Here is a 25,993-nt window from a genome sequence, read left to right on the forward strand (position 1 = left end):
TTTTCTACCTGGGAAACTGTTTAGCCAACAATACCACCTGCTTTTATTCCCCCCTTTCCTCCCCACTGGAAGCTACTTGCTTTTGCTAAATATAAACAACCAAGGGGGAAAAGCCATTCTAATATAAATCCCCATTCCTTTTCCTTTCACACCCCTCCCCCATTAGACATTAAAGGTGATAATTGCCTGAAATACTGGGAGAAAGTAATTTGTATTGGTAAAGCTCTGGTGAACTTCAAAAGAATGTGTTTTCTCTAATGGTGACTTCTTTTTATTATGGGGCTGGGCAGATGTGTATTTCTGTGGACCTGCTGTACCTGCTCAAGAGCTTGGGAATTAATGGAAAATAACTTGTCTGGATTTTTAAAGAATCTACATGTAGACAATGGGAGGCGGTTGTTTAGAACCTCAGGGATATCTTAGTATTCAGAAATGTTTTGACTTCTGTTTATATTAGATGTGAGTAGTAAAATCTCATGCTTATTGGCCACCAGTCCAAGCACTTAACACACATTTATTTCTGTTTAGCCCATGCATAGTACCTACTGTGTGCCAGGCACTACTCTAAGTGGTTTGCAAATATTAACACATATACTCCTTATGCTGTCCTTCATGAGTGCGCCTGTTTTTATTCCCATTTTATAAATGTAGAAACTGGGGCACCTGGTGATCCAGTGACATGCCAGAGGTTACCCACCTGGTAAGTGGCAAAGTGATGATATTCAAACCCAGGCAGTCTGGCTCAAGTTCACACCTAATCACCTTGGTACTTTGGAAGACAACTTGTCCTGTCTTCATTTTTAGAGGTGGTTGTGGATGATTCCAGCCTCCAGCAAGTCAACAGCATTTAGCTTTCCTGTTATAATTGAGACAAATTGAGCCCTGAGGAAGTGCTCAGACTAAAACACTAAGGCATCATAGTTGAACACAGTATTACAAGGACTGGGTTTTTCTTCTTTCCTCCAATTTAATTAGTTCTTCTACCAGGTGCTAACTGAAATATGCCTAAAGAGCGCATGCCCATGGCAGATAAATAGCTTCTAGCAGACGTAATAAATTATCCTTTGTTGGCCAAGCTCCTTTGTTATCAAAACGCCATCCCTAGGTAGAAATGTTATGTTCTTACACATCAAAGTTTGCATGCTAAGCTGGTGACACAGTAGAGACCTATTGAATTTATGCCTGGTCTGGATCCAGCCCTGAATTCCTGATTATAGATGGAGAATGAAAAACACACATAACTTAGTTCTAATTATTTGTAAGATCTTCATTCTAGATTCTTTTAGATATAATTAGAGAGTTGTGGTAGGAGTGCTAGAGAGGAGAGAGAGAAACTTGCAGCTCAACAGGAAGGGCTTGTTTGCTTATCAGTTTGTTTTAAAACTAATATTTAGCTGTTTATCCTAACCCATTGTAAATGTAACCGATAAATAAGGAAATTAAGGAGTTGGTGATTTGAATTGGTTTCATGGGTAATCCCTGTTTGCCACATGGAAAAGATCTGGTAACCTGTGTAAAGGAGAAAACCTTTCCAGCCACCTGAACTGCTGATTGTGTGGCTGCTCTTATTCTGATGGAAGTGTCTCAAGTACCAAGACAATTGGATACTTCCACATTTTACTGTAACTTACGGTACACGTTCAGAAGAAAAACACCAGTTTTTATCCATGTCATTGCTTTGATTTGGATAGGAAAAGCAAAGTCCAGAAAAACATGGTTAATACTGCACCTCTGAACCAGGTCACGTTGCAAAGAGAAAGGGTATATTATGAGTGAGTCAAATCTAGAAGAAGCCGAAAGTAAGGAGGCGCTATGACAAACTGATTGCAGATAAGATGACGATAAACCAAGACCTTTTCATTACCAGCAAAATGTTATAGCTTGTTACAAAACAGTCATCTCTTGCAAAGCACCTGAAGGTTGATGTGGAAAATCTGAGCAATTTAGAGAGGAAACCTCAAAATTGAAGCACACTGTTATAAAGCCATATATCGAGGTTGAGGTCCCTTGTAGCTTTTTATACCTTTCACAATGATTGAATAGATGGTTGGGTCCCATCAAGACTTCCATCTCTCTCTTGAATAAAAGGGAAGATGACTTTCACTACATAGCTTTGCTTTACCCATTCCCTGACCAAGCAACCTGCCCTTTTGAGCCAGTTTTTATCAATGTGGGTAATTGGCTCTGAGCTGTCGGAGCTGTGCTTTCTGGGTAATCCTGGCTCCCACTGTAAGATTTGCATGACATAATTGTCCCTATAAATTAGGCACTGTACTAGGTTTTCTATATCTTGTTCTTTTTCTTATCAATAACAGGGAAAATGGCAGTGAGAGGCAGCAGGTAGGGGGTGAGGATTGAAACCGTACTATTCAATTCCATGATAGAGGATATAACATCCTATTATTTTCTTTCAGTGGACCTAAAACAGTTGCAGAATGTGTGTGTATGTCTATGTGAATGTAATTACTTGACAACAGCATAGGGAAAATTGTATGAAAAACCATGAAATCACACGTGAGTCTGAATTCAGTGACGGTCCAAAATAAAATTGAAATACAAAATTTGTTCTATGTACAGGAAAGTTCAACTAGCAATAAAATTTTTCCCTTTTTCAATTATAAAGATAATGTATAATATTCTTGATAAAAATTTTGTAAAATACATAAAAGCAAAAAGGTGTTAACATTGAGGTTAACATTTCAATGCAAATATTTCCAGTTTTTTTTCAATTTGTAGAAATACAAAATTTCATTTTTCTCAGAACTAAAGCTGCCAAATCTGTGTGACCTTAAAAAGAAGTGCTTTCCCTCTTTGTGTACTTATACAATCCATCATGTTTGCCTGCAAAGGTCATTGACCTTAGCCCATCTTCCAGAGAATGAGTACGTACATTGGCACAGAATAAAAATGGTAAAAATCATAACGAGGGGCAGGGAAAGTGGACTGTTTAGAGAGGTCCAGTCAACCTTTCGACCAAGATCAATGATCCTTTTTATCTTAAGAGGCATGTGAGGTATGGAGGGTTTTGTATTTTCCAGTCAGGCTCAAGTTACTAGCTCCCTGTTGGACTCTCAGTGACACAGTTTGTGTCTTGTCTGCCATCTGAATTTGTACTCAATCCTCTGTGATTACCCACATTTCATCCTATCTACAACCTACACTCAGATAGGTTTTCCCTCTCTAAGCATTCATTGAATCAAAAGAAACCTAAATATGTGTGAAATTCCCTTCCTAGCTGAGTTTTTAAAAAATAAGTTGTAGGTTAACAGGAAAATCATTCATGAAATTCAGGGCTCCTATATTCCACCTTATTATTAACACCATGTGTTGGTGTGTGGTACATTTTTTACAATTGATAAAAGTACAGTTTTACAATTGTACTATTAAACTATACTCCCTGGTTTAACTTAGGGTTCACTTTTTGTATAGTGCAGTTTCATGGCTTTTTTTCCCAAGAATTTAATTCTAGTAGCATATATACAACCTAACATTTCTCCTTTTAAACATATTCGAGTATTTAATTCATTGCTGTCAGTTATGTTCACAGTGTTACCATCACCACCACCCATTATCAAAACATTTCCATCATTCTAAAGAGAAACTCTGAACATTTTAAGCCTTAACTCTCTAACCTTCCCGATCCCATAACAACCTGTATTCTAGATTCTGACTTTTTGAGTTTGCTTATTCTAATTATTTCATATCAGTGAGCTCATAAAATATTTGTCCTTTTGTGTCTGGCTTATTTCACACAGCATGATGTCTTTAATGTTCATCCATGTTAATGCATGTATCAGAACCTCCTTCCTTTTTATTGCTGACTAATATTTCATTGTAGGTATATACCACATTTTGTTTATCCATTCATTGGTTGATGGATACTAGGGTTTCCTCTGCCTTTTGACAGTTGTGTGCAGTGCCACTATGAATATCAGTGTGCTAACATCTGTTCGAATCCCTGCTTTCAAATTTTGGGGATATATAAAAAAGTGAGATTGCCGGCTCATCTGGTAATTCTATATTTAATTTTATGAGGAACTACCAAACTGTCTTCCACTGCAGCTGCACCATTTTACATCTTAACCAGCAATGAAAAGGTGTTGCTATTTCTCTGTATCCTCTGCTTTCCATTTTTTAATAGTAACCCTTCTAGGGGGTATGAAATGGTATCTCATGGTGGTTTTGATTTGTATTTCCCTGTTGGCTGACGATGATAATCATCTTTCCATGTACTTTTGGGGAATTTGTATATCTTCTTTGGAAAAATGTCTGCTCAAGTCTTTTGTCCATTTTTTAATTGGGCTGTTGTGAGTTTTGATTGGGTTTGCATTGAATCTGTAAATTGCTTTGGGTAGAATTAACATCTTAACAATATGTAGTCTTCCAATCTAAGAGCAAAGAATGTCTTTTCATTTATTTAGGTCTTCCTTGATTTCTTTTAGCAGTGTTTTGTAATTTTCCATGTACAAATCCATTATTACATCCTTGGTTAGGTTTATTTTTAAATATTGGATTCTTTTAGTTTCTCTTGTAAAAGGAATTTTTTCTTGATTTCTTCTTCCTATTGTTTATGACTAATATATAGAAACACTGCCGATTTTTGGATGTTAATCTTATGCCCTGCTACTTTTTGCTGAATTCATTTGTTAGCATTCTAGGAGCTTTGCTGTTGATGCTTCAGGATTTTCTGTACATAGATTTTCTCTACGAATTGGGAAAGTTTTATTTCTTCCTTTCTAATTTGGATGCCTTTTATTTCTTTTTTCTTGCCTAATTGTTCTGGCCAGAACTTCAAGCAAAATGTTCAGTAACACTGGTGGATGACAGGAGGCATCCTTGTCTCATTTCTGTTCTTAGAGGGAAGACTTTCAATCTTTCACCATTAAGTGTAATGTAAGCTGTGGATTTTTCATATATGCTTTTTATCATGTTGAAGTTTCCTATGTTTCTAGTTCTAAGTGTTTTTATCAAGAAGGAATGCTTGATTTTGTCAAATGCCTTTTCTGCATCAATTAAGATGATAATATGGTTTTTTCCTCTTTCATTTTGTTAATGTGGTATACTACATTAATTGATTTTCTTATGTTGAATCACTCTTGCATACCTGGGATAAATCCCACTTGATCTTACCATATAATTATCTTAATTTACTGTTGGATTCAGTTTGCTAGTGTTTTGTTGAAGATTTTACATGTATATTCATAAGAAATATTAACCTGTGATTTTTCTTTTCTTGTGGTGTCTTTATCTGGCTTGGTATTATGGTGATGTTGACCTCATAGAATTAATTAAAGAGTGTTTCCTTCTCTTCAACTTTTGAAAGAATTTGAACAGGACCGATGTTAATTTTTCTTGGAATGTTTGGTAAAATTCCCCTGTGAGAGCATTTGGGCCTGGGCTTTTCTTAATTGGGAGGTTTTTGATGACTGATTCAATCTGTTTACTAATTATTGTTTTGGTGAAATCTATTTCTTCTTGAGTCAGAGTAGGTAGTTTGTATGTATCTAAGAATTTGTCCATTTCATCTAGGTTATCTAATTTATTGGCATGCAGTTGTTCATAGTATCTACTTACTAGTCCTTTTTATTTCTGTGGGGTCGGTAGGAATGTCCCCCATTTCATTTCTGATTTTAGTTATTTATAGCCTCTCTCTTCTTTTCTTTTTCAGTATAGCTTAAGGCTTGTCAATTTTATTGATATTTTCAAATAACCAACTTTTGTCTTTGTGGATTCTCACTATTGTTTTTTTTTCCTTCTTTTGTTTGTCTCTGCTCTAATCTTTGTTCCCTTTTCTGCTTGCTTTGGGTTTAGTTTGCTCTTTTTCTAGTTCTTCCTGTTTTGAGGTTAGGCCTCTGTTTTGCAATCTTTTAAAGGAAGCATGTTTTTTTCCCATATAATTTTTTTTCTTTATTTTTAAGAAAGAAATCTAAAGGAACTTTAGATTATATACATTAAAAGTATAGGGGAGTCCCATATACCTCATTCCTTCCCTCTCCCCCACTTTCCCCCATTAACAGCATCTTACATTGTGTGCTATATTTGTTACAATTAATGAATGTATTAAAGCATTGCTCCTAACCATAGGCTATAGTTTACATTATGTTTTACATTTTGTACTGCACAATTTTATAGGTTTTGATAAAATGTATAATGGCTGGTATCCATCATTGTAATATCATGCAGAATGATTCCAGTGTCTCAAAAATGCTCCATGTTACACCTATTGTTCCCTCCCCTTCCCTCATAACCAATGATGACCACTGTCTTTATATCAATATTATAAGTTCTTCCATTACTAGAATAATAATAAATCTACTTTAGTTCATAGTTGCATTCCCCCTTTATGTTTGTTCATTCCTCTATCTTGAGGATTTTTGGAATGGTGATACTCACTCTGCTTCCAGTTGAGAGGGGGCTTAGATCCCATGGGGCAGATAGATGGAACTGACTTGCTTGCAGTTGAAGATACTCTCTACTTTTTAGTTTGGGTGTTGTCCATCATCATCCTTTTGTTAGTCATCCTGGGTGAGTCCAATGAACTGGAGGGTGAGAGTAAGTGTTAGATGCAAATCTGACGAGATTCAGGGCTCAACTGGCATATGAACAGCAGGAAGATTTAAGTCTCTGGGACATATATTTAATGGGTATAGTGCAAATTATAGGTTAAAATAAATGGGGCAGAAGAACCATGTGTAGGAATATTATAAACGAGTCTTCTAATTCTGATACATTGGGGGAGATAGGTTATCATATATTCTCGGGTAAGACCCACTGATGGGATGCCTATTTCCTGGGTTGTCTGCCTTGCCTATAGTGTCTGGATGTCTCTAGAGCCAAACAGGAGGATCCCTGTTTGAGGCACTGTTTATTGTGGCAGACAGATCTTCCTGAGACCTGATAAGCATAACCTCTGGAATGACCTTCCAAAATAACCAACTCATTTTGAAATCTCTTAGCCATAAAAACTCATTTGCGTTTAATATTTCCCTCTTTTGGTTTGGGTCATTCTCCAAATGCATCGTTTGTTGGCTCTTGGTACCAGGAAGGCTCATCCCTGGGAGTCATGTCCCATGCCAGGGAGAAGGCAATGACTTTATTTATTTAATTATTTTTTTAATGAAGAAAATTAAAATTTTTTTTTTAATCTTCAAACTTACAGGACACTTAAAAAATAACACGGACCCCATACGAGACCTCCAACATGCCTTTATCTCCCCCTGCCCACCAGATACCTATATCCATCATTTTCTTCTTTTGCCACATTAACCATATCATTCTATCTATCTATCAAGCCATCTATCTGTCTGTCCATCTTTTTTTCTATTTATCAATCCATTTTCTGAACACTGTAGTACAGGTTGTATACATCATGTTTCTTAAACACAATACTGCTATATATATTTCCTAAGACCAAAGATATTCACTTAAGTTCAGTTACGCAAATAATTTAACACTGATATAAAACTTACATTCTGTATTTGGTTTTTCAAATATCCTTTTTTCCTTCTTCTTTATTTACTTATTTTTCCCCCATATAACCCATTCCCAACCCCCCACAACATCATTTTTGTAAATTGTATTTTTTTTTTAAGATATATGTGGCAGTGACTTTATATGCTGAGTTTGGCTTAGAGAGAAACCACATTTGAGCAATAAGAAGGCCCTCAGGAGGTAACTCTTAGGCAATATACATTACCAGGCAAGGTTTTGATTTCACAAGAAAAGGTTCATTAAAACAAGCATCAATATCAATGGCCTGGCACATTGGTCCATCCTTAAAGGAAGCATTTAGAGCTGTAGATTTCCCTTTCACTACTGCCTTTCCTGCATCCCATAAGTTTTGATATGCTGTGGTCTCATTTTCTTTTGTCTCGAGACATTTCCTAGTTTTTCTTGTGATTTCCTTTTTAACCCGTTGGTTGTTTCAGTACTTTATAAAAAATTTCCACGTATTAGTGAATTGCTGATTTCTCCCTCTGTTATTGATTTCCAGCTTAATTTCATTGTGGTTGGAATAGATACCTTGTATTATTTCAATATTTTTGAATTTATTGACTTGTTTTATGACCTAAGGTATGGTCTATCCTGGAGAATGATCCATGTCTACTCAAGAAGAATGTGCCTTCTATTGTTTGGTGAAATAGCCTTTATATGTCTCTTAGGTGTAGTTGGTTTAGGGTATTGTTCAAGTCTTGTATTTCCTTACTGATCGCCTGCTAGATGTTCTATCCATTATTGAAAGTGGTGTATTAAAGTCACCTACTATTAATATGGAAGCATCTATTTCTCCCTTGAAATTCGTTGTCAGTATTTGCTTCATATATTTTTGGGCTCTGCTGTAAGGTGCTTATATAATTGTAATTGTTATGTCTTGTTTAATTTGTTCTTTTATCAGTATTTAATACTGTCTTTTGTCCCTTATAACTGCTTTTTACGTAAAGTCTATTTTATCTGATATTAGCATAGCCAATCCATCTTTCTTTTGGTTACTACTTGCACGGTATGTTCTATCCTTTCACTTTCAACCTGCTAACGTCTTTGAATTTAAGATGTCTCTTATAACAGTATATAGTTGGGTCATTCTTTTTTATCCATTCTGCCAGTCTCTGCCTTTTGACTTGAGTGTTATTCTTTTACATTTAAAGTCACTCCTGATAATGCAGGACCTTTTTCTGTTTTGCTATCTACTGTTTGTATGTCATACCTTTTTGTCCCTCAATTCTTTTGTTAATGCCTACTTGCACATTTATTTGATTTTTTATATTGTACCACATGGAATCATTTCTCATTTTTATCTGGCTGTATTTCTCATATATTTTCCTTGTGGTTAACCCTTGTGGGGTTAAAATTTAACATCCTAATTATATAACAACCATATTTGACTAGATACCAACTTTACTTCAATAACATATGCATACACTCTTCCTATAATCCTCCATCTCCCCAACTTTTTTTGTCCTTTTCACAAGTTGAATCTTTGTATGTTGTATGTCTAAAACCGTATTTGTCATTACTTTTTATACATTTACATTTTAGCCCCTGTAGGAAGTAAGAAGTGAAGTTACTTACCAAAAATTACAATACAGTAAATACTGGCACTTACAATTACTCTAATGGTTACCTTTACCAGAGGTCTGTATTTATGCTGCTGTAAACCACTGTCTAATGTCCTTTCCTTTCAGTCGGAAAACCTCTGTTTATCAGTGAGTGCTCCTAGGGCAGGTCTAGTGGTGATGAACCTCCTCAGCTTTAGTTTATCTGGGAATATCTTAATCTCTGCCTCATTTTTGAAAGAAAGTCTTGTCAGATATAAAATTCTTGATTTCCAATTGTTTCCTTTCAGCACTTTTAAGTGTTTCAGCCTACTTTCTTCTTGTTTCCATGGATTCTGATGAGAAACTGGCACTTAATATAATTGGAAATTCCTTGTATGTAATATGTTGCTTTTCTCTTGCATCTTTCATAGCTTTCTCCTTGTCCTTTGCATTTAACAGTTTGATCAGTGTGAGACAGGGTGTATTTTTCTTCAGGTTTATCCTGCTTGGTGTTCTCTGGAGTTCTTGGACTTGCATCGTCATGTCTTTTGCTACTTCTGGGGAAATTTTCTATCATCATTTCTTTCACTATTCCTTCTGCCCTTTTCTCTCTCTTTTCCCATTCTGGGACTCCCATAGAGAGGTCTCTTAGGTGTCTTAGACTATTTTCCTTTCTTGTAATTCTTTTTTTCTTTCTGCTTGTCTTGAAAGACAGGACTCCTTCAATTGTCTTGTCTTTGAGTTCACTGATTTTTTTTCTTCTGCCAGCTCTAATCAGCTGTTGAAACCCTCTGGGAATTTTTTTCATTTCAGTTATTGTGGTCCTTAAAAGTAGTAGTTCCGTTTGGTTCTTTTTAAACAATTCTGTCTCTTTATTGAGATTCTCATAATTATTTCATTCATTGTTTTCCTGATATCTTTCCATTCTTTCTCTGTATTTTCCTTCATCACCTTGAGCATATTGAAAATCATTTTTTAAAAGTCTTTGTCTACTATGTCCACTTTATTGTCTTGTGTGTTGGTATGTTCCGGATTTTTATCTTATTCCTTTGGATGGACCATCATTTCCTGTTTCTTGTTTGTCTTGTAATTGTTTGTTGCACACCATACATTTTAATGTTTTAAAATATTAACTGTGATTTATTCCTTGAGGTATCTTTTTCTTGAGTTTATGCCCAGCTCTTGATATGACAGAGATTCTCTTGAGTGTCAGGACTAACAAAACCAAGCAAACCTAAGCAAAAAGCACCATTTACCATCTATGCAAATTGGCTTTGCCTTTGGTGGTGCTCTCTGTCAGAGTGCAGCCCTCCTATTAGGAAAGTCAGCCCAGGGTAAATGCCAAGTGCAAGGTCCTCCCTTTTTTCTGGGCCGGTGTCTTGTCCTGTTCTTGAGATTTCTAGTGGGCTTAGGGCTTCCCCTGTTTAGAGGAGTTTAAATGCTGCCCTCATTTTCTCAGGAAATGGATCTTTTCCCTCTCCCAGATGTTCCCTGAAGGTTATGCCTTTGCCCCAGTCTGCCCACCTCAAGTGTTTCTACTCTGCTTTTATTGTCTCAAGCTGCTTTGCCTAGAGGGCAAATTTGGGGAGGGGTGAGGTTGGGGATGGGGACACACCAGAGAGGATTTTCCTAAGTCAGTCTTTCCTAGCCAGAACAAGGCCAGGGACTCACAGAGGGAGTGCCAGTGATTCCAAACTGCCTTGGGGATGGAGATGAGGGAGTGCCCCCGAAGGACCCCAGGAGCTCTTGCATGACTCTCCAACCCTGTGGTTTCTTGACGCAGACCCTGCCCAGCCAATACAGCCCTTCACTTGCCCTCTCCTGCTCTGAGGAATTGTGTCATCTTTAAGACTCCTCTGTCGCCTTTGTCCAGGGCAGGTTGGAGCAATGGCCACTGTCAGAGCCAGGCTTTCAATGTTCCAAAGTAGCTAGTCTAAAGCAGTGATCCATGATTGGACTGTCCTCCTCCCCGCCCCTGCCCCCCACCTAGTTTTGGGGAACTGGAATTTTATGTTGCTTTTTGACACCAGCAAGCTATGCCAGGGACTGGACTCCACTACTGCCTGTTTCAAGAATGGGAGATGCACAACAGTAAAGGTGATGGGGAGAAAGCAGTTTACTGCTATTTAACATAATTTACAAGCCTCTTTTCCCCTACTCTTCCCTGGATGCTATATACTGTTCTCCAGGATTTCAGAGCTTCTAAATAGTTTTCTCAGATAATTCCTGCCAGTTTAATAGCTGTTCTCGTGGAGGGACTGATTCCTGAAACTTCTTACTCTGCCATCTTCCCACATTCCCAAATGTTTATTGAAGATCTTGTGACATCACATTTTTCTAGACATTTTTTACCAACATGACTGGATTTGGGAAAAATAATTTATATTTTTACAAACAGTCTTGGAAACTTGACCATGATAGGTAACACTCTGTAGCTTGGGGTGGCCTGGGACCAGAAGTCAAGCTCATTGTGGGGCTTTGGCTCTAACACTTCCCAGCCAGGTGACCTACAGTTTCATTACATTGTTAATGTTGTTGCATGAAACAACAGAAATGCTGTACTCTGTATACAAATGTGTGGTGATGGTGTCGGTTTGTTTCCAGTGAACACTGAAAACCAAGAACTCATCCCACCTGCCTGATCCATCCCAGACTCCACAGCCAGCATCACGGTCCCTGCTGGGCTTCCCAGCTTGGAGCCTGGAGGTTTCTTCCTGGCCTTCGCCCCCCACTGGTCACACCTGGTCTGGTGCCAAATCCAGCTCCTCTCCTTCTACCTCCTTAGTGGGCTCTTATTTGTTCCATTCCCACTGTCATTGCCTTCCTTCCATCCCTGTTGTCTTCTGCTGAACTTATTCATCTTCTAATTGAGCTAGTTTTGTTTTTAACATTCCCAGTTATAGTTATTTGCATAGTATTGCCTCCTTTAGTAACTATTAAGCTCCTTGAGAACACACCTGAGATTTTACTAATCTTTGTACTTCCTTGGCACCACACCTTAACATGATCAGTGCCCAACTTAATGTTTATTGATTTAGGTAGAATGAAATTAAATTGATTAGATTGCTGATTTGGGCTCACATCTGAGCAGGTCATGAATGAGGCTGCAGTAACCTGAGGCTCCGGGTAGAGCACTGGATTAGAAGTGGGGAGATCTGGAGCCTGGCTGCCGACGGCCAGCTGCAGGACTCGGGGCACATCTCCTACTTTCTCTCGGCTTCACCTTCCTTGTCTGCAGACTGACGAGGGTGGTCAGACTCAACTGAACCCTTCAAGCTAATTTCCACTCTGGAATTCCACGTTAATGAACTGCTCTGAAATTGATCACTTTGAAGTGGCAGTTTTTCCCCTCTTGTGTGCGATAAAATGAATATTTCATTTCTAGCTCAGAAATCGTTTTGCACATATCCAATGTTGTGAGACACTAGTGAGAGCCCTGATAGAGATTTTAAATGGGAACAAGTGACATCATTTCTGTGTATAAGAATTTGACCAGATAGAGAAATGTGACAAAAGTTTTAAATTTCATACATTTCAGTAAAAATCATGATTTGAAACTTTATTAAAATTAACATTGAAACCATTTGGGAAAATGGAGATATTTGAGATAAAAATAAATATTTGAAATTCTGATAAGACAGTGGCCTTTAAGCTTTATCTTGTTAACTCCATTAGTCCTCGCTAGGTATGCATATTACAATGAAGTGGATCCTTTATGCCGTTCCAAGTTAAAACAACAACAACAACAAAAGTGCTTCATTTTCAAATGTAGGAAAAATAGTTGTGAGCACCTCAGGGTTGAAAATATATAGTTTCTATTATTGACGACTCTAAACCTGGCCTGGTGACTGGGCAGGCAGAATGCCCTTGGTGCCCTTCCAGCATGCTTGCAATTCACAGTCTACAAGGTACGCTCCCTTCAGCTCCTGAGGCAGACACCCAGCTATCCACCTGGCACTGAAGAGCAAGCACAAAAGACACAAATGGCTGCCAGTGCCAGTTACCGGCAGTTTACCAGCATCCTCATCATCCTCTGATAGGTTGGAAGATACCTGCAGAGGCATGCCTCCATCTTCCAAATGTCAATTGACCAGAGAGCCAGACTGATGCCATGTATGGGATGACTTGAGAGAGAGCCCCTGGAATGGGGTGAGGTAGGGAGTTAATTACATACAGCCTTTGTGCCAACACGGCAAGATAGCCCAGGAATTGCGGAGGTGGGGGTAGAGGTAGAGTGGAAGCTCCTAGATAAGTCCTTAATGAGATAAGGTGAGTTTTACCCATGTCTCTAAACACACAAAGGATGTTAGACATTTTCTGTGGCCAGTGCTTTGGTTATATGTAATCCCACTTTTAGCCTGCTGAGATCCCCTGTCATCAATGTATATAAAATTACAATTTTTCAGGGAAGTGGATTTGGCCCAGTGCATAGGGCGTCTGCCCAACACATGGGAGGTTCAAGGTTCAAACCCAGGATCCTTGACCCGTGTGGAGCTGGCCCACACACAGTGCTGATGCACACAAGGAGTGCTGTGCCATGCAAGGGTGTCCCCCGCATAGGGGAGCCCCACGCGCAAGGAGTGCACCCTGTAAGGAGAGCCGCCCAGTGCGAAAAAAGTGCAGCCTGCCCAGGAGTGGCGCCACACACACATAGAGCTGACGCAGCAAGATGACACAACGAAAAGAGACACAGATTCCGGGTGCTGCTAACAAGAATACAATTGGACACAGAAGAACACACAGCAAATGGACACAGAGAGCAGACAATGGGGTGGGTGGGAGGGGGGAGAAATAAATTTAAAAATTACAATTTTTCAGAGACAAAATACACATACACAGTAAAATTTCACTTGGCTTTGCCTTATATATAAAGTAAAATTGGCCTTTATTTAGTCCAAATCAGTTCTTGTGCTTTTAGTTTATGGATTTCTTAAAATATATTTCACGTAATGTAGAAGTACCTAATTTAAATTGTACAGTTTAGCAGTTTTTAATATATTCATTGTGTGGTGCAGCTATCACCACCTTCTAATTCTAGAACATTTCCGTTACTCAAAAAAGAAACCATACCTGTTAGCATTCAGTCCCGGTTTCCCTATTCCCCTAGCCCCTGGCAACCGGTAATCTACTTTCTCTCTCTATGGATTTGCCCGCTCTGGACATTTCATATAATGGAATTATGCAATATGTGACCAGAACACAAGTCTGGTTTCTTTCACTTGGTACAATGTTTTCAAGATTTATCCATGTTTTAGCGTGTATCAGAATGCCATTCTTTTTCACAGCCAAATAATATTCCATTATATGAATATACCATAGTTTGTTTATCCATTCATAAGTTGATGGACACATGGGTTATTTCTGTTTTTTTTGGATGCTGTGAACAATGCTACTCTAAAATGCATTTACAAATTTATTCTCTCAGTATGTATCTAGGAGTGGAATTGCTCAATCTCATTGTAATTCTATGTTTAACTTTTTGAAGAACAGAAAAATGGTTTTCCTAACCTTTTGAAAATTTAAAAACCCCTAAACATCATGCTTAAATATTTTTAAAAGGGAGATAGGGGTTAAATGAGTTAACTTACTTGATAAAAGAAAGCACTTCTGATTAGTAATAAGCTGAGGATAAGAAATTCAACTAGGGAAATGGATGTGGCTCAAGTGATAGGGCTTTCTCCTGCCATATGGGAGGACCCAGGTTCGATATCTGGAGCTTCCTGGTGAAAAAGAGGAAGAGAAATCATGCCTGCGCAGCAAGCCAGTGCCTGCGTGGTAAGCCAGTGCCCAATGAGCTGAGTGCCCACACAGTGAGCCGCGTGTCCGCGTGGTGAGCCAGTACCCGTACATCATGCTGCAAGATGATGACACAACAAAAGAGAGATGAAGGGGAGAGTCAAGGTGAAGCACAGCAGAAACCAGGAACTGTGGTGGCGCAGCTAACAGGGAATCCCTCTCCACATCAGAGGTCCCCAGAGTTGAATCCCAGTGAATCCTAGAGGAGAAAAAATGAGAAGACAAAAAGAGAAATAGATATAGACGATAACACAGTGAATGGATGCAGACAGCAAAAACAGCAGGGTAGGGAGGGGAAGGGGACGGGAGAAATAAATAAGTTTTTAAAATAAGAAATGTAACTTGTTAAACAGAATAAAATATTTTATTTATATTGACACATTATCTCCATATTACATATTAAAACTGGGATAAATAGGGTAGGTGGAGAAAATGATTTCCCACAGATCTTTAAATAGATAGATTCAAACTCTGATGAAGTAAGGTTTAACTATTTGCAATAATTAGCAACAGCAATTAAGGCCAAGAAGAGGGAAGCGGACTTGGCCCAGTGGTTAGGGCGTCCTCCTACCACATGGGAGGTCCGCGATTCAAACCCCAGGCCTCCTTGACCCGTGTGGAGCTGGCCCACGTGCAGTGCTGATGCGCTCAAGGAGTGCCCTGCCACGCAGGGGTGTCCCCCACGTAGGGGAACCCCACGTGCAAGGCCGCCCAGCGCAAAAGAAAGTGCAGCCTGCCCAAGAATGGCGCCGCACATACAGAGAGTTGACAGAGCAAGATGACACAACAAAAAAGAAACACAGATTGCCCATGCCGCTGACAACAACAGAAGCAGACTAAAAGAACACGCAGCAAATGGACACAGAGAACAGACAACTGGGGCAGGGAGGGGGGGAGGGGAGAAAAATAAATAAATAAATAAATCTTTAAAACAAACACACACAAAAAGGCCAAGAAGATATTCTGAGTAGTGATGATTAACCAGAAGAGTTGAAAGCCTGAAGAAAACACCATAACCTGGAGAATTAAGGGACATGTAAAAAACACAGGCATGTAGATTCACTCCTTATAATGATGATTCTTGCTCTATGGGCAGAACTTTTCTAAATAGAATGGTAGTGGACATTCTTTCTTAACATTTCATTTATCAGCAAAGGTTGTGAATAATTTACTGATTATACTGTTCATTAGCCTGTTCAATGATATTTCGTAACCATTTCTAAACCATAAATGCAGAGGCAATGATAGATTTTAGGAGTAAGAGAAGTTTCTGCAAATGGTTTCTTATCTCACATTGCACTTACTACTTGATAATTCTCTCACTTGCCTCTGAGGCCCACTCAAGTTCAACTTTTGAGACCAGTGTAGGAGAGGAACTGTGGGCCTTTGGATAAACAGAAAATGAGCTGCATCATGGTTTAGTGAAAGGAATACAGGACTGAGTCCAGCTTTTTCTAAATGAAGTAAGCTGTGTATGTTTTCCAAGTTCAGTAAGCTGTGTGAGTTGTGATTTGGGACTTCAGAGTTCTGTTGTCCTCCTCTGAAACATGGGGGTATCCTTCCCAGTTGATATATATATATATTTTTTTTTTTAAAGATTTTATTTATTTATTTAATTTCCCCCCCTCCCTTGGTTGTCTGTTCTTGGTGTCTATTTGCTACGTCTTGTTTCTTTGTCCGCTTCTGTTGTCATCAGCGGCAGGGGAAGTGTGGGCGGCGCCATTCCTGGGCAGGCTGCTCTTTCTTTTCACGCTGGGCGGCTTTTCCTCACAGGCTCACTCCTTGCGCGTGGGGCTCCCCCACGCGGGGGACACCCTTGCGTGGCACGGCACTCCTTGCGCGCATCAGCGCTGCGCATGGCCAGCTCCACACGGGTCAAGGAGGCCCGGGGTTTGAACCGCGGACCTCCCATATGGTAGACGGACGCCCTAACCACTGGGCCAAAGTCCGTTTCCCTCCCAGTTGATATTGAGATCCAATTGAGATGAGGAACATGAAATCACTTTGCAAACTAAGGTAAATTTGGTTGTTTTTGTTATAGTTCAATCCAGGCTTTTCTCCCCTGAGATAGCAACCTTTCTTTGGAGTGACTTATCCCAAGGGTGTAGACCAAGCTAGCCATAGATGCTTTCTCTTTGGAATAAAGTGCTTAGATGGAACCTGGAATCCAGACTCCTGGAATAGGCAGGACTCGTCTTTCACATTTGCTGTTAGGTAGGACCATAGCTCTGCAATCACATAATTCAAAGAACTGAGACGTCTTACACATCAGCTTACTTGTCAGCTAGAGACTTCGGGCTAGCCTTTTTATGCCTGTGCAGCTCAATCTGGGTGGCTGCCATCTCCCTGCCTTTGAAAGTGAATGTCACTTTCATGGTCACATACTTATCCATGATGCGAAGTCAAGGCAGATTTGGGGTGTACAAGTCCTCACTGTTTTTCCTGACTTTGCTGCAGAAAAGGAGCAGTCCTTAGTGGAATTTTGGCAGGGATGATTGCACCTGCCTAGAGGTTTTGTCTGTGATTATTTGCACAGCCGTATAGGACCATGCACTGGAAGAAATCAGGTTGGGGTATGGGAAATCAGTAAGAATTTTAATGACAGTTAAAATGCCCCTGGTCTCTGTTTTACATCTGTTCTGTAAGTTTTATTGATGCTTCTTCAGATTTCTGTTGCATGTTGCTGTAACACCCATGCAATATGGCATGTATCTGTCTTCAAGCTGACTTTAAAAACACTCAGGTAAATAAGTAATTTCTGAACATATTTAGTTCTTTCTTTTGCTTCTCTAACTTCCTTCTTCCATAGCCACTTCCAGAATATTAGAGTATTTGCAATTCAGAGCTTAAAAAAATCTGGAATCATGGGTAATTGGAGCTGGAAAGGGCATTGGAGATATTCAGGGTCATACTTTTATCATTTGTTGAATCCAGAAATCCAACCCTCGTGAATCACAGACTTCAAGTTGTTGCATACAAGGTTCTTGCCTGCCCAAACTTCTCACGTGCATTTACCTTTCAAGTTACTGGCTGTTTTGGGATCACCTTCTTTTCTCACAGGCAGAAGCACCTGAGTTAATAGCTTATGTGATTTCTTTCAGTATTTCTTAGTCACCAGTTTATATATTTTCTCTTTCTGCATTAGCCTATCAATCAGTCATCCATCAATCCATCCTTCCATCCATCTATCCATCTCCACGCCATTGTCATTAAAATATTGGTATTCAATGAAGGAGGTGACCAATACTTTAAGTAGGTAAATTGAAATTTCCTTTAAGCACTTAGTTGGGCCAAATTGTAATATATTTGTATCATAGGGAAAAACTTTTACAAGAGGTATCTTAATAGGGAAACATGGATTTCCTCAAGCTGTAAATCAGTAGCAAAGCATAGTGATTGAGAAGATTCTTTGACACCGTTATTAACTGTTTCAGCAAATTTCAAAATTAGCTTTATTGGTAGTTGCCAAGTTACTTGTCTGAAGTAATAACTTTCTTCATGTAGGAAATGAGCTTAATGGCTTCTTTTTTTCCCAAATGGAATTAATATTGTATTTTAATGTTTTATCATTTGTAAAATGCTTTTGCATGCATACTGTGTTGTGATCCTTACAACAAACTTTGCCAGGAAAAATATTAGCCTCCTTTAATGAGGAATCTGGAATAGAATAGGTAAGTAGCTTGCTTAAGCTACACAACAAATAACTAGATATGACCAGAAAGAGTACCCAGTATGCAACTGACTTCCAATCCAGTATGCACTATTTCTACCACCACCACCCCTCCTCCCCTCAAACCTTGGTATAGAAACTGGGCAAAAACATTGCTTAAGAAAAGAGAAAAGTATCTCGAGAACATTCTTTAGTTAGCCCTTAAATTATTTTTGCTCTTTTGTACCTTTCCCCAAGATTCAGAATTATTCTCAGATACTCTAAGCTGATTCTCATGTTCTTTGGAGAGAATTCATGTTTCCAAGACAACAGCCTCTATTCTCCCTCTTCTTTAATGTTGAGTCCAGTGTCAGGTTGTGTGCATTTGCCTGGAGAATTGCAGTCTGATATACTGCCCTCATTTTGCAAACTGCATCAGTCTATAGTCTTCAGCGCACATATGAAATAGTCACAATTATTTGCTTTTGTGTGTAAAATTCATTTGTTTTGGATAACTTACAACATAATTACATTAAGCATTTTATACTTTTTTAAATCTATTTTAGCTCTTTCCTTGAGAAGTAAAAGGAGGGAAGAAAATGCCCACGGAACTTCTACAGATCTCTTTTTAATGCTGTGCAGTGGATTCTTTCTATCTAGGGACTTAAATCCAGTGCTGGTTAGTCCTGGAGGCAAGGATCCAGATAGCACAATTAACTGCAGTGGCTGCATGGCCTACGTCCTAGGGGTGTTAGCAGGAAGTGGGTGGGATCAGCTCTTCCTAGATCATGTCAAATGGCAAGCTTTGAACATTTCTCGTTCTGGAATGGTTTCAGACAAAGATAGAGATTATGGTCCTGTTACTTGTCATATAGGGAGAAATAAGGAAAGAAAAGTTCATTCCACCTAGCAAGGTAGGAAGGGATTCAGTGTTTGCCAGTGGCGTGCTGTCACATGTTTAACAGCCTAGGGGTGGTGTGTGGTTGATGAGAGGAGGCAGACTTCTCACATTTGCCAATTTCCATGGTGTAAATAATCCTACCCATGGCCAATTTCAGGCTACCAAGGTGATATTAACAAACTCTCAAAATTGAGAAAATTTAGCAATCAGGTTTGCGAGCTAGTACAGGTCAACTCCAACACACTACTTTAAATTCAGGGTAGTCTCTTAGGAAAGAAAAATAGATCGGGCATTCATTATCTGCCTTGAGTTCATTTGTATGTTCCCCCCAAAAAGATGGAAATGCACAATAAAATTCAGGAAGGAAATTTCCTATTCATAATAAATGGTCCAAAGGACATTTTGTCTGTGATTTTATGTTCACAGAAGTATTCTTTTTCACTAACAGAGAATAGCTGTTGTCACCTTTGCTACTGTAGTTTTCTACTGGGTATAGAATGTCCTTCTTTTAAAACATGCAAATAGAACTGGGAATCTTTTAAAAGGTCTTATTACATTTGCTTCTTCTTTTTATACCATTAAAAAAATAATATATTCAAAGAAAGTTTTCTCTCATAGTTTGACTTAGTTAGGAACTTTAAGATGACCTAGTATATGCAAAATTACATAAAACCCAGTCTGTATCATATAAATTACTTTAATAATGCTTTCTTTGTCATTTAAGTTTTCTGCCTCAATTTCCAACTCATTTCAAGATTTCGTTTTTAAATCCAAAACAAAAGGTTCTTTTTCCTTGACTCATATGAGTATATCCCATGAATAGTGATGTCTGTGCCATCAATTTCACTCAAGATCAGCTCTGCTTTTTTCCCCAGACATTATGCTGTGATATGCAATGGAAAAAATGGTTAGCTATCAAAGAATGAATTAATCAGTAACTCATAATGAATATGAAATGTATAATAATAGGTATTTTAAAAAGTAATCATAGTGACTGGCAAGTTGAAGAAGTTACATATGACTGCTATGCAACAAATTGTTGTTCATAAGGATCAGTCTAACCTATAAAAGAGAGATATCATTTAATAACTTTTTTTATAAAACATTTTATAAAATATAAATACTTTGTTTTAAACATATTGACTTGGCTCTCAGTATGGTATATTGAAATCCAGTGTTAAATTGCCAACCCTGTCAATTACCAGCCTATGATCTTGGGTGAGTCATTTAACTTCTCTGATTTTAGATTTCCTCATCCATAAAAGTAACTTTTGTTAACAGTACGGTTTTTTTTTAATCCAAATTGGAATGAGAGCAGGAAAGAGCCAGTCCTTCCTGCTAGTCCTACCTACACAGTTTTCAAATTTAAAGCAGGAATGCCTGATAGAGATACAATGTGAATTGCAAATGCAAGTCACATGTGTAATTTTAAATTTTCTAGTAGCCACATAAAAAAAGTAAAAGGAAAGAACAGGTATAAAATTAGTAATTTTAGCTCAATATATCCAAAGTATTATCACTTTAACATTTCGTCAATATTAAAAAATTGAGGTATGTCACATTCTTTTTTCATACTAATTGTATGAAATCCAGTGTGTATTTTACACTCACATCATATCTCAATTTGGACTAGCCACAGTTAAAGGGCTCAGTAACTGGTGGTAAATGGCTACCATACTGGACAGTCCGGCTCTGTAGAATAGCTTTATAGCTTGTCATTTAGTATAAATATCACATTTATGCATTCCTAGAAATTGATTTGGGTTTCTTGCAAAACTTTTAGCTCTTAGTTAGTTTTAGTCCTGAACTACCATAATATAATTTATGTGTTGTGTTTTTCCCTTTTTATTTTTAAAAAGCTCTTCAGCAAATTCTGTAGAAAAATGAGAACCTCGCAGACTTAAACGTTAACTCTTTTCACTTATCAAAACATCCAATTTGCTTTTTAAGTTTAAAGAAATTTTTTAAACTTTTTTTTTAAAGAAATTTTAGCTTACAGAAAATCTACACCAGAAGTATAGGGGATTCCCATATGCCCCATGCCCTCCCCCTCTCATATTTTCCCCTATTAATAACATCTTACATGAGTGTGGTCCATTTATTACAATTGATGAACAAATACTGAAGCATTGCTACTAACCATGGTCTATAGTTTATGTTATGGCTTACACTTTGCACCGCACAAGTTTATAAATTTTAACAAAATGTATAATGGCCTGTAATTGTCATTGTTATATCAAAAACATCCAATTTTAAGCAGAGAATACTTTACATATTTGGCACTTATTAAAATTGGGAAAGGTTTGATTGGTCAAAATTCCCACATGAGTATTTTTCTTACAGTTCTTTAAATGCCTTATCTTAAGACAAAAATTAGGTTTGTTTAAGCTAAAATAAGGCAAATGCTTTTCATCGTTACTATAAGTTAAGTGTGAGGGGCCCTCTTTTAATATGAAATAATTACATTTAAGTCTGTCAACTTTTCCCCAGTAGAATTTTACACCACCCATTTTGTAACCTGAACACATAAACAACACGTCGGACACTCCCTTTCTGGGGAGCTGTGGGATTTCCCTGATCCCAGCCCTATGCAGGCTCCAGAGAGCTTCCCCACCCCCAGGGATTTAGAGTCTTCCATCATCTCAGACCCCAAACTTTCTTCCTTTCCCACTGGATGTTCTGAGTGCCGTGGACATTTTCAGCAACCCTCTGAAACTGGATAACAGAAATACTGCTGAGGTAGCAACAGGAAGACACCCTGTCCCTCCAAATATGCCATCCCTTGGGGCAGCAGGTGGAGGGAGACTTTTTTTACTATGTGCTCAGACCAGCACCAGGAAACCTTGTCAAATCTGTTCAGGATTGATGCCTGATTGAGTTCAGAGAATCTCTGGGAGTTTGCTCACCCCATAGCAGCATCTTCCCCCCTGGTTTTGGAGCCTCTGGAATTGCCACTTTCTTGTCCTTGCTGATGCCCATTGTCATTATAAAACCTTGAGGCTGGGCTACAGAGAAAATTATAGCTCACTGCCTTTGCTCTGACTGCTCACCTACTTTCACTGGTTTGTTTACCTTTCATTATTTCCCACTGACCTATACAAATGCTACTTCCACAAGCTGACCAAAGCCAAGCTTAGTAATAATAATAAATTATATAGCGAATGTTAAAGTACTTCTGTCTTGGAATAAACCAGCAGTTTTTAATCTAGGGTGCATGGACTACTCCATTCCCTGCTCTCCCCTATGTACTCTGTACCTCCCACCCCAATCCATTGATGCGTGATTGTGGTTATGTATAAAAACATGTTTATGGGAAGCAGATTTGGCTCAATCGATAGAGCATCCACCTACCACGTAGGAGGTCCAAAGTTCAAATCCAGGATCTCCTGACCCATATGATGAGCTGGCCCACGCTCATTGCTGATGCACACAAGGAGTGCTGTGCCATACAGGAGTGTCCCTGGCGTAGGGGAGCCCCACGTGCAAGGAGTGTGCCCTGTAAGGAGAACCATCCCATGCGAAAAAAGTAACAGCCTGCCCAGGGGTGGCGCCGCACACATAAAGCGCTGACAAGCAAGATGGCACAACAAAAAGAGACACAGATTCCCAGTGCCGCTGACAGGAATACAAGCGGACACAGAAGAACACACAGTGAATGGACACAGAGAGCAGACAACTGAGGGGGGGAAAGGGGAGAGAAATAAATAAAAAATAAATCTTAAAAACAAAACAAAAAACGTGTATATGTTGCTTTCATAATACTTTCGGTGTCTGTGTTCCAGAGAAAGTTATGTAGCCCACTCTCCTACAATTAGTAGCCCAGTCAGGCTCCTCCTCCTCCTTCTGCCTCCTTAGAATCTAGTGATCTGCCCTCCCAACCCTTATTCCTTTATTCAGTTATTGAACTGACTGCTACATCTCCCTATTACCTGTAATGTTTCACTGGCATAGTGTATCTCAAGCCTGTTTTGTTATTGTTGGTTTGCTTGTTCGTGTATCGTGACTGACTCCAGTTCTCACTTTTAATTTTCAAAGGATAATCTTAAACAGCTTTAACCAGAAAAATAAATGGAAAACTTAGAGGATTAGGGGCCATGGTGGTGGTGGTATGAAATCAATCAAATAATAGGATGTTACAACCTCATGTAATTAGAAGTTGTTTTCCCTTTTACTGTGATCTTGGCTTAGTTTCTGACCTCAACCCCCATCCCTCTATTCACAGACTCCAGTTACTGAAGAGTGTTGATCCCCTTCTGGCTCCAAAATGAGCGATTCCCCTTTATTACCATTTCTTTGTCGAACATCTCAGTGAAGAGCTCATGTGTTTGTGATAAAACAGATCTGGATATAATCTATACTCCACCTTTACAGGCTAAGCTGTGTGACCTTTTCTGAGCCTATTTCCCCATTTGAAAGTGGGAAATAGTTTGTTGGCAAATGTAAAAGCTCACTCATAGTTGGTAGAATATACAATATACATAGTAAGTGTCCCTTCTCTTGTCTTTCTCACTCAGCACTCCAGGTTTTAATTCTTATCACCTATAATTCCTCTCTTTTTAATTATTTTTCTTTATTTTCCTTCCATGATCTTCATTTCATAAAGAATTTTGTGCATTATTAGTGACTATTAATTGATAAGATGGGGAAGCGGATATGGCTCAAGTAATAGAGCTTCCGAAGCCTACCATATGGGGAGACCTGGGTTTGGTCCCTGGGGCCTCCTGGGGAAAAAGAAGAAGAGAAAGTGTGCCCGCATGAGTGCCTGCGTGGCAAGCCAGTACCCATGCAAGTGAGTCACGCAACAAGATGATGACGCCTCCAAAGAGAGAGGCAAGGGAGAGTCAAGGTGAAGCGCAGCAGAAACCAGGAACTGAGTCTCTAGGATCGAATCCCAGTGAATCCTAGAGGAGAGAAAATGAGAAGAGATAACAACACAGACAACAGAAACAGCAGGGCGGGAGGAGGGGAAAGGAGGGAAATAAATAAATAGTTTTTTAAAAAAGATGATTATAAGATTCTTTAGTAACTCTACAGAGATAATTAAGTTAAAATAAAGCTTAAGGTTATATATAACCTTATAGTAGAAGAGTTGCACTTAAATATAAAATAATGATTTTTCTAAAAATTTGCTAAGAAAGAAAAGGATTTGCCAAAATCTGACATGTTGATTGTTAATGTTGGAGAGAAAGCAAAAGCTCGTTTTTTTTTGTCTTCAAAATGAATTCATGTGGACTTTCAAATATGTTTAGTCATTGCCCTTTTAAATTCCTTAAGCTCTGACCCTGTAGTGAATTTGGAACTTCCCTTGCACACAATTCTCCCTGATTTCCCTCATCTTTGGCAAATAGAAGGGGAAATCCCTTACCTTCGTTCCATCCTCTCTGAACTACAACTCCCGTCAGCTCTCCTGTGCATGCACAAACTCCTGAAGTTACAGACTCTCTGATAGAGAAAGCGGAGGGAGAGCAAACATAAAACAAACTTCAGAACTTTATAATGTAATCAGAATAATTATAAAAGCTCATGATAATGTTTATAAATGCCATTTTATATTTATATGGCAAAGATTAATTGATGGTAACTTTTCCTAAAAAAGAGGAAAAATTAGAGCACAAAATGGGTTCCCTTTGTCTTAGATGATATTATCCTAGTGGCCTGCTCCTTCTCCCCTCATCCCCCCACCGCCCCCCCCACTGATGACTCAGAAGAGAGATCATCACTCACACTGGCCCGACTTAGCCACATAAACCCATAAAAGCAGAGCGCTTTCTCCACTGGTCACAGAAGAGGTAGTCAAAGATTCTAAAGTGTGAGATCCAACAGCCTTTGTTAGCTACAAGATGGAACAGACTACTCCCAAGGAATGTGGGCGGTCCCTAGAGGCTGAGAGCAGCTCCCAGCTGACAGCCAGCTAGGATATGGGGACAACTGCAAGAAGCTGAATTCAGCCAACAGCAATGAGCTTGTGGGAAGATTTCCCCCCCCCCCCCCCCCCCAGAGCCTCCATACAAGAACTTAGCTAAGACTACACCTTGATTTCAAGCCTGGAGCTACCGCAGAGAGCCCAATCACACCATGTTGGGATCCTGCCCTACAGATACTGTGTGATAGTAAATTTGTGTTGTTTCAAGCCACTAAGTGTGTGGTAATTTGTTTCACAGCAATAGAAAGGATGAATATGAGAACCAGTCCCTATTTTTTTTTAAGATTTATTGTATTTATTTATTTATTCATTTATTCCCCATCTCCTCCACCCTCCATTGTTTGCGCTCGCTGTCTGCTCTCTGTGTCTGTTCATTGTGTGCTCTCTATGTCTGCTTGTCTTCTTTTTAGGAGGCACTGGAAATCGAACCTGGGACCTCTCATGTGGGAGGGCGGTGCCCAGTCACTCGAGTCACCTCTGCTCCCTGCTTGTTGTGCCTCTCATTGTGTTTCCTTGCTGTATCTCTTCGTTGCATCATCTTATTGTGTCAGTCCACCGCGCCAGCCCATCGCATCAACTCACTATCTTGCTCATATTCTTTAGGAGTTACCAGGACCTCCCATGTGATAGGCGGGTGCCCAAATGCACAAGCTGCATCTGCTTCCCCTGTTGTAATGTAAGGCTCTGAA

At 39.0% G+C, this 25,993-nt stretch overlaps 1 protein-coding gene across 7 annotated transcripts in view; it reads left to right on the top strand.

Moving 5' to 3' along the window:
• Nucleotides 1-25,993, top strand: part of LEF1 (lymphoid enhancer binding factor 1) — a 138,349-nt gene that overhangs the window by 60,936 nt on the left and 51,420 nt on the right. The window lies entirely within an intron of this gene.

This window comes from Dasypus novemcinctus, chromosome 1, assembly GCF_030445035.2.
Source record: "Dasypus novemcinctus isolate mDasNov1 chromosome 1, mDasNov1.1.hap2, whole genome shotgun sequence".
Classification (NCBI taxonomy): Eukaryota; Metazoa; Chordata; class Mammalia; order Cingulata; family Dasypodidae; genus Dasypus; species Dasypus novemcinctus.